This window comes from Protopterus annectens, chromosome 9.part0, assembly GCF_019279795.1.
Source record: "Protopterus annectens isolate FY-2018-M chromosome 9.part0, PAN1.0, whole genome shotgun sequence".
NCBI classification, from domain to species: Eukaryota; Metazoa; Chordata; order Ceratodontiformes; family Protopteridae; genus Protopterus; species Protopterus annectens.
In genome coordinates, this window is record NC_056743.1 from 1,581,770,097 (window position 1) to 1,581,788,510 (window position 18,414).

At 39.5% G+C, this 18,414-nt stretch overlaps 1 long non-coding RNA gene across 1 annotated transcript in view; it reads left to right on the plus strand.

The window, feature by feature from the left end:
• Positions 1 to 646: 646 nt before the first annotated feature.
• LOC122810971 overlaps positions 647 to 18,414 on the plus strand; it is a 52,669-nt gene continuing 34,901 nt past the window's right edge. Inside the window, exon 1 of the long non-coding RNA XR_006366166.1 lies at positions 647 to 716. This is a non-coding gene — a long non-coding RNA (uncharacterized LOC122810971). The remainder of the gene's footprint in view (positions 717 to 18,414) is intronic.

The following is an 18,414-nucleotide window of genomic DNA, read 5'->3' on the forward strand; positions in this document are numbered from 1 at the left end:
TTAACAGGTGTAATCATTGCTAAGATGTGAATGCTAAGCAGCAGGTAGCTCAACTATGTGAATTTGCCCACCATTAAACAGTGCTCAACATCTTCTCTTTTAAGCAATGTTAAAACCAGTTCAGCAGGTTTGCGCACTGCTTAGCAGAGCTTCACCTTTTCAAAATAGTCCGGCAAAGGGTGGGAATATCTCACTATTTAAATGGCGCAGGCAGGAATACAGCCATAATCTGTTATAGTCCATCTGTTCAGATACAATGGCTGGCATAGGAGAGGGGGTGCAGTTTCAGGTGCAATGCTGGAGTATTCAGGAGTCCAGGGTCATGGCTGGACTCTTAGTAAAAAACATGAGGAGAGACTGCTGCAGGGCCAGTACCAGGGCTCCCAATATAAAGCTGAGGCCTGGGACCATCTCGCACATGACCTCACCAGTGCTACTGGCATCCCTCAGACTGGTGAGTAGGTACAGCACTACTATACTGACCTAAAGAGTAGGAAGGGGGGTGCTCTTGGACCATTGGATCCAAGATGAATAGGACCAGAATGCTCCAGTAGTGTCTAAGTATCACTGTCAAGTAGTTTCTAGTAAATACTAGCCTGAGAATGTGATAGACAGATATGCATAATGTGTGTTTTTCTCCCCTACAGCTTCAGCAGAGTGGGCTGTGAACATCGAAGCCCATGGTGACAGATTGCTGAGGCTGTGCCGACAGGCTGGTGAGTACAAATCTATTTTGCAGTATATTGTTAAAATAGTTAAGAAGGAGAACATTTTTTACTGCTAGTAGGTATACTGTTACTGTGTGAACTGAATAAATAAAAATGTTTGACTGTCGTATATTGTAGTACAAGAAATACCCTTAAAAGCTGTTGTGTTAATTCTGGTATGTTGTTGTAGACATATACAGAATGTATACAGGTTCTTCACAGCAAATATGGCTGTGACAGCATACATTAACTGAGGTTTATCTGTGAACAAGCTGTTAGGAGTAGCTGTAGATGGTGTAGCTGTAAAATAAGATATAAATTAAATGTGAAATATATACTGCACTAAGCTCTGAAGCCTGAATAGTAATATATAAAGCATCAAAGTGTGTTCCATGCAGCATTGCCTTGTGTTAACCTTTGCTTTCCAGATTGTAGTAATCCAAAGGAGTAATGCACAGTACAATAACTATCTGTAATACATGCATCACAGGATTACAAGTTCAGACTGTCCAACCAAAGGACTATTGGGCAGAAGCCAGTGAAACATGAAGCAACAGTTCCCCAGTTGCCCAGTGTGATGAGAAATAGCTCAGTTGTTAATTTTGCACACTCAGACATGGTTCGAATCCAGGGAGTGGTAATAAGATGTGTGCATATCTACACATAAAGAATCAGGAATACATGTAAAAACAGTCAGATAGTGTAACAGATATTTTCCCCACAGGTTTTTACATGTAAGTAAATGTTGCCAGTAGCTGTATGAAGGGTATACTAATAAACTGTGTACAGCTGTTCAGTTGCCCCACCACATGCCTGCAAATGACAGCAGAGTAGGTACATACAATATGCACTCTTTCCAAATCATAGCTCTGAACTGTACAGATATTCACTGAATGTTCAGATATTTGTCTCAGATTTTTGGTCCGTTTTACATAAAGTAGTGGTGTCATGACAAATCAGTGGTAAACCATTACAGACTGAAGTTAGAAAATAATGATAGACATACGACTGTCAGATGCCATATCTATCAGAAAAGCCATGCAAATGCAAAACCTGTTATTTTATCAACTTTCTAAGTTGGTAAGAGCAATATCTAAAAACTGTCCATATTTATGGGCCTTTGTCCCACTCTTATGTATGGCTTTGTGCAGATGTCATGCTCTAAGAGGTTGAGAGGTATGTTCCTGATACATGTCTCTCAAGTGTCACATTGTCACTGCTAGTGGTCACTGCTGCAAATAATCCTGGACACAGATAGGAAACTAGTTCTTGTATGTCAGTAGCACATTCACATAACAGCAGTTCAGGGTACCCCTCCTGTGCCAGATATGTAACCCTGACATGTACAAGTCCCCTCTAGTCATGTACCCAGAGCTGTCACAGTTTGCCTCATACCATTCCAGGATGACAGTTTAATAGGTAGGTTTGTACTACGAACGTTATGGGCACAGGTAAATGTAAAGTGAGGGCAGACCCATAGAGTATTGATCAGTACTGTTGTGGAAATAGAAGCATATACAGTTGTTAACTGATTTTTGTCTCCCCCACCCCTCATCTGCATCAATAAATATTTCTCATAGACTACTGGTATGTTGTGCTCCAACCCTAATGCTGGGACTTGTGTTATATTATTTTTAATATTTTTGATTGCTTGCATGTTAACATACCTTGTTCAAATACCATTGTTGGTGGCCTGTTGCCATCAATTTTATGGGCATGTTGTTACGATGCATACTGTTGTTTCATTTATGCATGTGTTCTGTTTGCTATACAACTGCTTGAAATCTGTTTTATGCGGTTAATTTGAACACCCATCCATGCTGTTATAACTAATCTTGAAATGTGTTGTTCATGACTAACCAACATATTTTGTAAAACCTCAACACTATAGCGCATTTGGGAAGGCAGATCTCAGCAGATATGCCTGTCTCGCCTCATCTGCCCATAGCACTGAGCCCAAGCATGTCTAGGACCCAACACAAATCTCCCTCATCTGCTGGTCCTGCACCTCCTTTGGGTGGAACTGCCTCAGGGAATGGGGCCTGCCCCCCCTGGGAGTGGACGCAAGCAGGATCTTGTCACCCGCAATCAGGTCCAGGGTTTGGTGTGCAGCATCCTTCGAGCTGAGTTTGGAGAGCAGTTGTGCCAGATTAAGGGCCACCTGGCGCACCTCAAGGGGAAGACTGACCCTCCTGTCCAGCCACCAGCACAACCACCTTTGGGGCCGTGAGGGTGCAGTGGTGACTGCCCATGGGTGGGGATCTCAGTCCCACTGCAACCATATGGGGGCCCATGGGCTTCAGATTCCCAACCACCCTCCACATCAAATGTGTTTACCCCCTCATGTGTCATATACCACCCCTGTCTGCTGTCTTGTCTGTCTCCCTACACAACCTACTTCCCCAGACATACCTACAATCCTTCCCCAACATCCCACTCTCATCTGAAAAAAAATAGAAAAGGACATCTGCCCCCAAAAAAATATCGACCCAGACATAGCTGTCCATTTTGCACACATGTCCACTGGACACATGTAATCCAGTCCAATTGGCATGACAACACATTTCTGTTGTCCTCACCCCTCTCTCTGGGGATTGAGTGTCCAAATTCACCTCCAAATTCTGTACAAATACACAGCTGTTGCTGTATAAGAAATGGACAGCTATGGACCTTCCCTACACCTGTCCTGCACATCCCTAGCTATCTTTCATATTGTTTTTCCCTCTGTGTGCCCCTTTTTCACCACTTTCCTATCAGACCTTTTACTGTTCTTTTAAAGAAATTAGCGTGGGTGTAAGGGAGCGTAAGCACTGATTAAGTATCTGTACGGTTAACCGTGCATTGGCATTGCTTAGCATCATGCAAATCCACGCAAACCCGCTTAAAGCCAATTAAAACTGCTTTAATCAATCTGTCTCCATCAGCCACTGTTCTGCCTAGCAACAAAATAATCAGCCCTGCCAAGGCTTGACCCCATGGCCCTGTACATCACAGTCAGAGCAATGTACCACTACATCATTTGAGCTGTAGAGATTTCTGATGCCTTTTCAAACATATCATACAGTAGGGTCATTTAACAGCAGGGAAAATATTCTGTGGAATCAGTCAGGTTTTGTACATATACATACACACATGTATATATGTAGGGGAGATGCATATATATGGAAAAATATATGCATAATATAAATATATGCATATAAAATATATGTATCTATATATATATATATATATATATATATATATATATATATATATATATATATGTATATATATATATATATATATATATATATATATATGTATATATATATATATATATATATATATATATATATATATATATATATATAGTGTATATAAAAAGTGTACACACCCCCCTGTTAAAATGACAGGTTTTTGTGATATAAAACAATGTGACCACAATAAATCATTTCAGAACTTTTCCCACCTTTAATGTGACCTATAAAAAAAAAAAAAAAAAAATCTGTTAGGGAAAAATATGAAAAATAAAAAACGTAAAATAAGCTGGTTGCATAAGTATGCACACCCTTAAACTAATACTTTTCTGAAGCACCTTTTAATTTAATTACAGCATTCAATCTTCTTGGGTACACACCTGCCATCAACTAAAGACTCTAACACCAAATAATGTTCAGCTGTCCTAGTAGGATTTTCCTGACATTTACTCAGTTGCCTGCTATAGCAAAAGCCATGGTTCACAGAGAGCTTACAAAGCATCAAAGGGATCTCATTGTATAAAGATATCAGTCAGGAGAAGGGTACAAAAACATGTCCACAGCATTGGATATACCGTGGAACGCAGTGAAAACAGTCATCAAAAAGTGAAGAAAATATGGGACAACAGTGATGTTGCAAAGAACTGGAGGTCACTCCAACTTTGATGAAAAGACAAGACAAAAACTGGTCAGGGAGGCTGCCAGAAGACCTACAGCAACATTGAAGGAGTTTCTGGCAAGTACTGGTTGTGTACTACATGTGACAACAATCTCCCGTATTCTCCATAAGTCTGAGTTATGGGGTAGCATTAGAAGTTGGAAGCCTTTTTTCACACAGAAAAACATCCAGGGCTGGCTAAAATTTGCAAAATAATACATCAAATCTCCCAAAAGCATGTGGGAAAATGTGTTTGGGTCTAATGAGACCAAGGTAATACTCTTTGGCCACAATTCCAAAAGGTACATTTGATGCAGAAACACTTTGCATCACCAAAAGAACACCATCCCCGCGGTGAAGCATGGTGGTGGCAGTGTCATGCTTTGGGGTTGCTTTGACAAGCTGGAACTGGGGCTTTAGTCAAGGTGGAGGGAATTATGAACAGTTTCAAATAACAGTCACTTTTGGCCCAAAACCTTCAGGCATCTGCTAGAAAGCTGAAGATGAAGAGGAATTTCACCTTTCAGCATGACAATGACCCAAAGCATACATCCAAATCAACAAAAGAATGGCTTCACCAGAAGACAATTAAAGTTTTGGAATGTCCCAGCCAGAGCCCAGACCTAAATCCAATAGAAAATCTGTGGGGTGGCCAGAAGAGGACTGTGTACAAGAGATGCCCTCGCAATCTGACAGATTTGGAGGACTATCGCAAGGAAGAGTGGGCAAATATTACCAAGTCAAGATGTGGCATGCTGATAGACTTCTACCTAAGAAGACTGAATGCTGTAATTAAATCAAAAGGTGCTTCAACAAAGTGTTAGTTTAAGGGTGTGTACACTTATGCAACCAGCTTATTGTACGTATTTTATTTGTTATAATTTACCCCTAACAGATTTGTTTGCTTTTCAATTGAATTGTACAGGTTATAGGTCACATTAAAGGTAATAGAAGTTTTGAAATGATTTATTGTGGTCTCATTTTATATATCACAAAAATCTGGCATTTTAACAGGGGTGTGTGTGTGTGTGTGTGTGTGTGTGTGTGTGTGTGTGTGTGTGTGTATATATATATATATATATATATATATATATATATATATATATATATATATATATATATATATATATATATATATATATATATATATATATATACATATGGGTCTATATTGAATCCGCAAATGTTCACAATGTCAAATCTGACCACAGAACATCAAAGAAGTAAAAGGAAATCTCCGTAAGGGGAGATTTCCATTTATTTCAATGTAGTGTGGTCTCAGAGTTGGTATATTTAAGTAGGGGGGGGTGTGAGGGGAGCAAGGGGGCTTGTCCCCCTGCTTACAGCAAGTAGTTTTTCCCTGACTTTTTTACTGTTTTTATTAGGTATTCAATGTTACTGGACTTCGATGGTATGGTGTCGATCATATCATATTCGAAATTCAGTAACTTCGAGTATCTAATATAGACCCTATATATATATATATATATATATATATATATATATATATATATATAAATATATATATATGCACATAACATGTCACTCACACACTACCCCTACATATACTGGCCCAATTCACAGTGTAGTATGACTCCTGACCCTGGTACAGGACATGTCTCAATCTGCCCCTACAAATGTATACGTCCAATAGACCATCAGAAACTGGAGCAGCATGCAGAGTCAGATAGAAAAGGAGCCATAACACTCATATCTACCCCCTCCCTACACAGGCCAAATAACATTTACACAATACACTGCTATACAATCCTGACAGTTTTTCACCAATCACCAGAAATACACAGACCTCTCAAATGTACAGAGTCCCACAGAATGTCCAGGCTAATCCTCATATATAAGGCATCTTCCACATAACATGTCTGGCATTCTGATACATCACTGGAATGATATCAGGAATAAAGGCACTAACTAATGATATACCTCATTGGTCAGGTCTGACCATAAGCAAATCCCCCTTGACATCCACTTCCCACCCCCACCCACCAGTAAGGAAATCTCCATAAAGAACTTCTCCAAAGCCAACTTCATGCTACTCAAGTCTGAAGTGACAAACTTCATGGCACCCATGCAGACAGGGTCTGAAAGTTTGACTGCTGAATCCTACACTAAGGCACTTACGAGCACGTCCACTCATGCATGAATCATGCCATCCCAAATAGAACCAAGATGCTCTCCTCCAAAAAAAGGGAGCCAATCTGGTGGTCCCCTGCCATAAACAAACTTTACAACAAAAGGAAGAAACTGTTGCAGAAAAGAGGAAAATCCCAGGATGCAAAAAACTCCCTTACCAGCCTCAGTAAGAAGCTGAGATCCCTCATAAAATCCTCAAAAGCTAGTTATGAAAATAAAATTCCCAAAGATTCCAAAGACAACCACAAGGCATTCTATAGTTATGTCAAGAATCTAAATGGCAATGCTCAGATCTGCTCTGATCTACAACAGAATGGCATTAAATATACTGATCCCAAGGATATTGCCAATATCCTGGCAGATCAATTTAGTGCCAACTTCACCCCCCTCTCACCCCCTAATGGGCCCATCTCAATACCAAAAGATTGCCAAATTCCATTAATCATGGCCACACAGGTAGAAACTGCACTATCCAAAGCTAATAATACAGCATCCATGGGACCAGATGACATCCCGGGCTATGTACTACACGAACTACAAAATGAACTGGCACCTCACCCAAGTGTCATGTTTAATCATAGCCTCACCTCAGGCTTTGTGCCCACTGAGTAGTGCACAGCTGCAGTTATCCCACTCCACAAGAGGGGATCCACCTTGGATCCCGGGAACTACCATCCTATAGTCTGATGAGCCTGGTCTGCAAGAGCATGGAACGCATTATCATGGAACTTATAAACAAAGACATTGGCAACCTTCAAACACTGGTCCCCACCCGGTTTGGGTTTGTGAAGGGCCGATCTTGTCTCCTGAACCTGATTGACTTCTTTGAATCAGTCTCCAGAGCTGTGGATGAGGGTAAGGCAGTCCACACAGCCTATCTGGACTTCACCAAGACCTTTGACACCATCCCCCACTCTGGAATCATAGATAAACTTACTAAGCTGGGCATAAATCCCTACATCACTCGATGGGTTGCCAACAGGCTTACTGACAGAACCCAGACTGTAAAAGTAGCCATCTCCAAATCCAGCTCCAGACAAGTGACAAGTGGAGTACCTTAGGGTTCAGTCCTGGGACCGCTCTTGTTTGGCATCTACTTCTCTGAAGTACAGACCAACACTAAGGGACTCTGGCTAACAAAGTTCACAGATGACTGCAAACTGGGAGCCATTACTGAATCCCCAAATGATGTGGATATTCTACAACAGGGCCTTACAGAAACAGATGCTTGGTACCAGAGCCATGGGCTCAAGCTTAATGCCAAGAAATGTATAGTTATCCCCTTTGGGAAAAAGCATGTACCCATGAATTATCACATAGGTGGCAGTACACTAAAAACTGAAAGTGTGATGAGAGATTTAGGGACACAGGTGGACAGTGGTCTCACCTTTGATAACCACATCACCACAACAGTCAGGAAATCCTTCTCTGTGGCACACCTCATCACTAAGGGCTTTTCATCCAGAAAAAAGGAGGTAATTGTCCCACTGTACTCATCCCTCATTAGACTCATTATAGAGTATAATGCCCCATTTGGTATGTACCTCACAAGACATCTGCAATAGCTGGAAAGGCCGCAGAAATACCTCACTAAAAGAATCACAGGCCTAAATCAGATGCCATATGCTGACCGTCTAAAAAAACTCCAGCTATACTCTGTGGCATATTGTCTACTCAGAGGTGATCTCTGCTTAACATACAAGGCCATGTCAAACCCTGAGCTGTTGGATATGCTCCACTTAAAGAAATCCCAATCCCTCAGAGCCACATGCCCCAGGGATCTAAACCTTGTCATCACAATGCACAAAACATGCTGGAGGGATAGGTTCCTGACCTAGAGACTCTCCATACTCTGGAATAGACTGCCCATCCATGTCAAGCAAAGTGCCTCCTTGGCCCTTTTCAAAAGGAACCTTGATGATTGGATGGGAGACAGGAAATTCACACCGAGGATTATGTCAGTCACCCTGCTTGACAGGGGTCTAGGGAAGTAAATATTGTGGAAAGAAATATCCAGGGAATTGTTATGGCTAGGCTTATATAGGCCCTAGGGCCGATAGCCTAGTACCAACCTATGAACCTATACCATACCTATCAACCTCTTACTGCATGACATCTGGACAAAGCCTGACATACTTGGGGGACAGAGGCCCAAAAACAGGGGCCTATTTAAAATATTGCTGTTATAAACTGAGAAAGTTGCTGGTGTAACAGGGTTTGTGGAAATGTATCTTTTCTGAGGGATATGAAGTCAGAAACACAAATGAATGTTACCATTTACTGACTGCAATCCCAGAGTATGCTACTTATTTGCCAAGGACAAAAAATGTCTGAGGAACACACCAAACATAAGAGTCCAAACTCTGGCCATTCTGCGGATAGCCCTACAGTTAAGAGTTATGTCAATGACATAACACTTTCAAACTTAAAATTACACAGAAAAGCCATGTCCACACAAACCCTGTTAAACTAGCATTAATCCAACTGTATAACAGCAATACTTACATTCTGTCCCTATGTCTGGAACATTCTTCCCCATTTTGTTGGGCTGTCTCCACAGATTTTTGTTGTAAGAGGTATTTCCAACCACAGTCTGTGATGCTGTTGTTCACACACTTCCATGAAGTCCTCCTCACAGGCAAGGAAAAGGGGCAACGCCCACATAAAGTACTCAATTATAGGAGTGTGTTGCCATGTCATTGGCTATAGGAATAACAACACAGCTGTTCTGCATGCAATCAGCAAGTGGGGGACACCAACTGGAGCACAGGCCATCAACTGCTCATGAGCATTACCCACAAATTGTAAGCTGCTGCCTATGCAAAACAAATGTATACACACATCTTGGAGAGAGAGAGAGAGAGAGAGAGAGAGAAAGACAGACAGACAAACAAACAAATCTACAAACCAACACAAATCGAAATCAAACCAACTATACTTGGAAAAAAAGGTATGTCAATCAAGTAAGCATGTAATGGAATGTAGTAGGGGGTATGTCATAATGGAAATTAGCAAGTTCAACAAATATGTCTCAACAAGACTTGCTGTACTGATATATTGCTGATCAGAACCTATGGCCATAGTGTCTGAGTCTGTCTGCAGTGATATAGATCACAGCTCAGGCCCCTGAGTCACCCCAGAAAAGGATGGGTCACACATAGGTTCATAGGTTCATAGATTAGTACTTGGTTAACTCCCCTTGCAAGTCATTTTAAGCCTAGCCAATTATCCCTTGTGAAACTCAAACACTGCACCTTGTGTTTATAAGGCAACTACCTTAACCATTAGACCACCCTCCCAATATGACTACTACTGGAGTGTTTGTTGAACAATACTGACTGTGACACTGTTAGGCCAGCTACTGGAATGTTGTTGATACACATATGTTATTTGTGAATACAACTATGAAATACATGTTTGTCTCAGAAATGTGAGAGACCTATGCAAGGTATTAGCATAGTAAACTACTGTTGCAGCTGTTTGTGTTGAACGGCATGTGATATACTGAGTTCATACCTTTCAACTGTCCATTGTTATGCACACTGACCATATGCGTGCCTCATATCTGTAGTAATTTACTCATAGAATTGTGTTATGTCTGGCAAATCATTGGCAAATGTGTGAAGACTGACATTATAACATCTCCTTTTCTTTCTTTTGGCTGTTCCCATTAGGAGTCACCACAGTGGATCATCTATCTCCATTTCTTCCTATCCTCTGCATCTTGCTCTGTCACACCAACCACCTGCATGTCCTCTCTCAACACATCTAGAAACCTTATCTTAGGCCTTCCTCTTACCTGGCAGCTTCATTCTTACCATCCTGTTCCCAATATACTCAGCATCCCTCACCACATGTCCAAACCAATGTAAACTCACCTCTCTGTCTTTATCTCCAAACCGTCCATCCTGGGCTGACCCTCTAATATACATATTCCTAATTCTGTCCACCCTTGTCACACTTAGTACAAATCTTAACATCTTTAATTCTGCCAGATCCAGCTCTGACTCCTGCCTTTTTGTCAATGCCACTGTCCAACCCATATAACATAGCTGGTCTCACTACCCTCTTGTAGACCGTCCCTTTCACTCTTCATGGTACTCGTCTGTCACAAATTACTCCTGACACTTTTCTCCACCCTCTCCATCCTGCCTCTACTCTCTTCTTCTCCTCTGCCCCACACTCATCATTACTCTGAACTGTTGCTCCCGAGTAATTAAACTCATCCACCTTTGCAAAATCTACTCCCTGCATCCCCACCATTCTTCTATCCTCTCTCCGATTCACACACATATATTCTGTCTTAGTCCTGCTGACCTTCATTCCTCCTCTCTCTAGAGAATATCTTCACCTCTCTAGGGTCTCCTCAATCTGTTCCCTCCTCTCACTACAGATCACAATGTCATCTGCAAACATCACAGTCAACAGGGACTCCTGTCTGATCTTGTCTATCAACCTGTCCATCACCACTGCAAATAAGACCGGAATCAGAGCTGATCCCTGATGTAATCCCACCTCCACCTTAACTGCATCCGTCACTCTCACTGCAGAACTCACTGCTATCACACTACCCTTGTACATATCCTGTACCTCTCTTACATATTTCTCTGCCACTCCTGACATCCACATACAATACCACAACTCCTCTCTAGGCACCCTGAAATATGCTTTCTCTAAGTCCACAAAGACACAATGTAACTCCTGACCTTCTCTGTACTTCTCCATCAACACTCTCAGAGCAAACTTTGCATCTGTAGTGATCTTTCTTGGCATGAAGTCATACTGCTGATCACTAATCATCACCTTCCTTCTTAACCTAGCTTCCACTTCTCTCCCATAACATCATGCTGTGACTGATCAGTGTTATACCTCTGTAGTTACTACAGCTCTGCACATCACCGTTATTCTTATAATCGGTACTCAAACACTTTTTCTCCACTCCTCATGGATCCTCTCACTTTCCAAGATTTCCTTAAACAATTCTTCATTTCTCTGGCAATCTCACTTCTTCTTTGCCAACCTCTTTCTCTGTATACTCTCCTGTACTTTCTCATTCCACCACCAGGTCTCCTTGTCCTCCTTCCTCTGTCCAGATGTCACACCAAGCACCTTTCTAGTTGTCTCCCTTACTAGCTCTGTATTCTGTAACTCTTCACTGCCATCCAGTGCCTGTCTTAACTGTTCCCTGAACTCAACCTCACAATCACCCTTTTTCAGTTTCCACCATTTGATCCTTGGTGCTGCCCTCACACTCCTCCTCCTCTTCTTGATCACCAATGTCATCCCACAGATAAACATTCTGTGCTGCCTAACTACACTTTCCCCTGACAGCACTTTACAGTCTCCAATCTCCTTCAAACTGGCCCAGTGGCATAGGATATATAATCCACTTGCGTGCATCTTCCTGCACTCTTGTATGTCACCCTATGCTCCTCTGTCTTGTTAAAATATGTATTCACCACAGCCATGTCCATCCTTTTTGCAAAATCCACCACCATCTCTTCTTCTGCATTCCTTTGCCTAACACCATACCTACCCATCACTTCCGCATCCCCTCTGTTCCCTTCACCAACATGCCCGTTGAAATCTGTTCCAATCACCACTCTCTCACCCTTGGGTAGAGTCATCACCACTTCATCCAACTCACTCCAAAATTTTTATTTTTCATGCATCGCACACCTAACTTGCACTAGCAACATTCATCATTACACCATCAATTTCTAGCTTCATAAACATCATTCTATCCAACACTTTTTTCACCTCCAAAAACACTCTTGGCATACTGTTCCTTCAGGATAACCCCTACACCATTTCTCCTCACATCCACACAATGATAGAACAATTTGGACCCACCTCAGATACACCTAGCCTTATCCCCTTTCCATCTGGTCTCTTGCACACACAATATATCGACCTTCCTTCTGTCCATCATATCAGCTAGCTCTATCCCCATACCAGTCATACTCCCAACATTAAAAATTCCTACCCTCACTACCACACTCCTAGCCTTTCTCCTTTTTTCCTGCCATATGAGTGTTGGACATCCTCCAGGGTATGTATGTGAATGCAAAGGCTACTGTGCAATCAAATGACTTAAGTGTTTTACAACAATATTAAGAAAGTGTCACTAATTTTGCCATCACCCCCCATGTATGTGTGCCATCCTCCAGATGTCCTGCTGTAACAGGTTGAGAGGAATGACTGAGCAGCAAGAATGTAAATACAGTGTGCCAGACTGACATAGAACAGAAATGTATATCAGGTATTACCTGTGCACATGTATGTATGAGTAGGTGTTCCTGGCTGCCTCATAACAACAGACATGGAATGCAAAACATCAGGTAAATAAGCTGTACATGTTGCACAAGTGTGTAATCTTAGTTTCTGTGCATCCAACAGAGTTAGAATTCTACAGCCACTGGTTGTTGCATTGCCCTGACACAGACATGGGTACTAGAATAAGCATGACTATCATGTTGAAATTGGAGAGGTGTCCAACTGTGTTATGAACTTCTGTCCATGCCTACTACAAAAAGCTATATGACCACCTACATAGCTCTATGGACTCAGCAATACCTTACTTGTAAAACCTGCCAACACCAAGGTAGAGTAATCCCCTTTGCTGGACAGCAGCAGTATACAAACTACATAACTGGTCACTATTTTGGCTGTACAAGGAAAAGTAGGAGCAAGCACCAACTTGGCAGTAAGTCATCCTTAGTCTGAGTGAGCATATAAGGTCACAGGCAGATTACTATAAGGCTAACTATGAGTACAAATTAGACACATCCACCAAGGGCAATCACAAGGATATCTTCACATATTTCTGCAATCTCAGAGGCAACAACCCAACCCACCCTATAATGGTGGTCAATCACACCACATACACACACAATATAGCTATAGCCAACCTGCTGCAGACAGGTTTAGGGCAAGCACCACCCCCCTGGCTCACCATCAGTATAGATGGATATGCACAGCACCAGCACCCCTCCCCTCATCATCAGGGAGCAGCTGCATACTGCCTAATCAAAGTCAACAAACGCAAGTCTACATGGGACCTGATAACATTCCTGTCTGCATCCTACATGAACTCAGGCATATGCTTCCAGTCCAAACCTACATACAATAAAAAATCTGTGGGGTGCCCTGAAGAGGGCTGTGCAGAATAGATGCCCTTGTAATCTGACAGAGTTGGAGGGCTTCTGCAAAGGAGAGTGTACAAATATTGCTAAGTCAAGATAGCCTAGTACCTACCTATGAACCTATAAGAAATACTTGCTGCTGGAAGTCAAACAGTCCAAAATCAAGCTGTAAAAACATCAAGTGTTGCTTAAGAAGTACAGTACAATCCAGTAAAAGTGTAAAACACAGGTTTAATCCAAGAAATACAGTACAATCCAGTAAGCGTATAAGCACTTTCATTTTAAGCCCAAGACTTCATCAGATACAAGTTGTAACAGTTCTAGAGCCATTGAAATAAACTTCACTGCTCATGTAATCTTTTTGAAATTTTAAAGCAACATTCCCCTATTATACACATCCCTTAAAAAAGTATGCATTGTCATTAAATTCATGTCCTAGTATACGTGCTGTTTTAATAGTTGTGCTACTAAAATTAGTTCATGTGGTTATCATGCACAATAATATGCATAAATAAACCATTAATAGTAATAAAAATAAAAATAACAGCAAAAGTTTATTCTTATAACAATGTATCTCTCCCACGCTTTTAGTTTCAGGATGGGAGCAATACTGATATGATCGTTTAGTCCTGGTTGCCTGTTTGCCTTTAGTTGCAGTTGCCATTTTTATTCGTGTTGCTCCAGAATTACTGTCCAAGGACACCTCGCTTTTCTTTCTCCACTCTTTCTAATATGCTAAATTTAAAAGAGTGGTCAGAGTGTTCACTTAGATGCCTAAACAGTGCATTGGTGGTTCTTTCTTTTTAAATATCGTATAAATGTTCATAAATATGATTACAGAGCTTTCGCTGCATTTTTCCCACATAAAACCCATCACATCCCTGACATTTTGCGTGTTTATTTATTATAAGGTGCTTCCATAGTTTATACTGTTGTGCTGCAGATGCTGCCTATATAATTGGCTGACTACGATGCATTCCACCTGCTAGCTATGTAATTTGGACTTTATTGCTTTTATTCTGCTATTTCCCTTTTTTTCTACCTTTTTTCCATTCCTATTAGCTTCCCTTTTAAGCCCTGAGTCACACCGTGCAAACCCGGTGCCCAAATGTAAACAGTCCTGCTATTTCTGTTTTTTTTTTTTTTTTTTAGACCCGGTGTGCACTGAGTAAACCTGTTTAGCTAGTGTAAACACTGAGAAATGGCCCTCCCTGGACATGAACATGCTCTTCATTTCATGGAATAAGTTAATACAGCCTCAGACACACCCTCTTGCTCAGTTGTGCTTAGCTAAGCTTATCAGGGGACCATGGAGCTCCAATGTGCTTACACCATGCATGATACACATGTCTGATGCTCCTCCTGCTTACACGATCGTGTTATAGCACCTACACGGTTAGGTGCAGTTTGGCACTTAGAATATTTTTGTGATTAATTAAATTTCCCCTCATTTCCATACACCACTTCCTTAGTCCCTAGTTAATGCACTACACCAGAGCCTTTCCCCTTAGCAAACACTGTTCCCTGGTGCTTTTTTGATTTTGCATGCCATAGACTATAATGGCAAAATGCAGATTTCCCTTAAAATTGTGTTTTCACATTTTTTTTTTATTTTCAGCACAATCCTGTTTGCAAGCTGCTGCCCTATGCTTAAATGGCTGAGATCAGCCCCAAAAAAAAGTTTTATTTTTAGAAAAATGAAGCACCTTTCCATGCCAATGGCCATATATTTGGCCATTGGCATGCCTAAACATTACCATACATGCTTTTATTTGAACTGTCATGCCTCCGTTTTAGTTTTCGCAGAAATGTATTTGACTAGTAGCCGAATACATTTCTGCAACTAAGAGTATTCTTGCATGGATGCCTACCTGCTTGTTGAATCGTTAATTCACCTCATTTGCATGGTTTTCACCAGCAAATGAGGTAATTAACATTATGAAGTGGTGTCCGTGCAGGAATAGTGTAGGCAGGCTCATGCACATCAGAACAGTAGTTTACTGAATCGCTCTGCGGCCATATTCCTTGCAGGAACAGCTACACTGTTCCTGCATGGAGACTTCACTTTATTGAATACTAGGGAAGATGTATAAAAATACGACTATAGAGCAAAATAAATGGTTTATAAAGGTATTAAATGAATTGTTAGAAATAGGTTTCAGGTATAAAGAGCTATGTAGAGGTATCATTATGTTTATATGAAAAAAAAGAGAGAAGGAGGAAATACATAATTGGAGACCAATTTTATGAAATAATACAGATTATAAGATTTTTATGAAAATATTACAAAAATGATGGAAAAAAGTAGGTAATGTTGTAAATGAACATGTGTTTGGCATAAAAGGAAAAACGTTCAAGATATATTGATAATAATTAGGGAGATAATAGATACTATAGTAGTTAGAAATATTCAAGAAAAAGTAATGGTAGGAGATTTAAGCAAAGTATTTGATTCAATTCACCACTCGGTATTATGGGATATGTTTGAGGTATATAATATATATAAGTAAGAGACTGAAAAAATGTGCATGTCAGCATATAACTATAAAATAATGAAGATTATGATAACTGGATGGTTGAGTGAATATATAAAGGTAGAAAAGGGTATTAGATAAGGTTGTCCATTAAGTAGTAAATTGTTTGTATTAGTACTGAATGCAATATCCACGTACATGAATAAGGAGATGGATACCATGAGCTATATTTCAAATAAAGGAATAAAAATTCCCATTTTGTTAAATTATGCAGATGATCTTATTATTACACCCAAGTATGAAGCAAGTGTGGATACAGTGATAAAACAAATGCAAGAAATTATTCGGGTTATTGGTTTTGTATTAAATAAAGACAAAAGCCAAGGTTTAGGTTTGAGAGAAGGATTAGTGGAATAAATTTCAATAAGGATAAAATTAAGATCCTTGGGATAAACTTCAGGAAACAAGAAAGTGTAAATTCTATATGAAAAGTCTATTTAATAAATTGTATGCTGTTAGCAAATATTGCTTATCTAGCTGGCATTTATAGTATTCCTTTAAATTTAGAGAAAGGTATATATATATATATATATATATATATATATATATATATATATATATATATATATATATATATATATATATATATATATATATATATATATATATATATATATATATATATATATATATATATATATTATTTTCTTTTATTTGGGGATTGAGGTTGAAACCTGTGAAAAGAGGGGTACTGTATGTGAAATGCAAAAAAGGAGGTTTAGCGTTGATAAACCTTAAAGTGTATATGTACATATTAAACTTATATACAGTAATGAAATGTTTAAAGGAAAATTAAGGTTCATTATTAACGAAAATATTAAGTTTAAAATATAAAACAGAATGGTTGATTTTTCCTAGTTCAAGAAAAAGAAAGTTATTTTTGTAATAAAGAAATGGAAAATTAGCAAGACAAAATTATATTGTGGAAAATACATGTGAATGAAATTGATAATATGAGAAAAGAATGGTATGAAAATAGTATGGAAAAATATTATAGGATATATCCTTGGAAGGAATTAAACATTGAGAAAAGGAATGCCTTCACTGCAAGAATAAAAAAAATGTAAAAGACACATAGAAAGTCAACAGTTTTATGGAGACTGTCTATACAAAAGTTACCAGTAAAGGTGAATTTGCCATATAAAAGTCTAAAAGATAGAATATGTTTATACTGTGGGAAAAGTAAAACTTGTTTACATGTTGTTTTGGAATGTAATAGATCAAAAATGTTATGGAGAAAGATTATAGAAAATAAATATGTGAATGAATTTAAAGATGTGAATAATAAGCATGGATATAATCAAATTTGGGTATTATAGAAACAAAAGTAAGAAAGAGGTCAAAAGTCTTGATAAAAAAAAAATTGTTATACTATGGTTGATCTGGAATCAGAGGGTTAAGGAAATTATGTTTAACAAAAAATGGGACTTGGCAATGATGATGAAGAAAATAAGGTATTGGTTGTGCAAATTGGAGTGGGGGTCTAAAAATTAAAAAGTATGTGATTTATTTGATGAAGCAAAATGTAAGAGGATGCGATTTGTAAATTGTGTGTGTGTGTGTGTGTGTGTGTGTGTGTGTGTGTGTGTGTGTGTGTGTGTGTGTGTGTGTGTGTTGTAAATAACTGAAAAATAAGTATATATTGAAAAGAAGTAAGAATGTAAAGAATTATTGACTCTGTAAATAATTATGGATTATGTAAATAAAGAACCTTTACTTTTTTATGGCACTTGTAATGTGTGCCGCTAATGAGTGTGTGCTTCCCTTCTGGTTCTAGTGTGGAGACAGCTGGGAGAATGGCACATAAAAATGGTGACAACAAAGGAAGGAATTGACACAAATGCTGGTTCTGTTGTGTTTACAGAGCTGGAGGAAAAAAAGTTGTTAAAGAAACCAAAAAAGAGGATCAAGTGGAAGATTCAGAAGAAATCTTCCAGAGAGAGTTGTTAGAAGGCTTGAAGAGCATGGAAGGAGTTATAATTA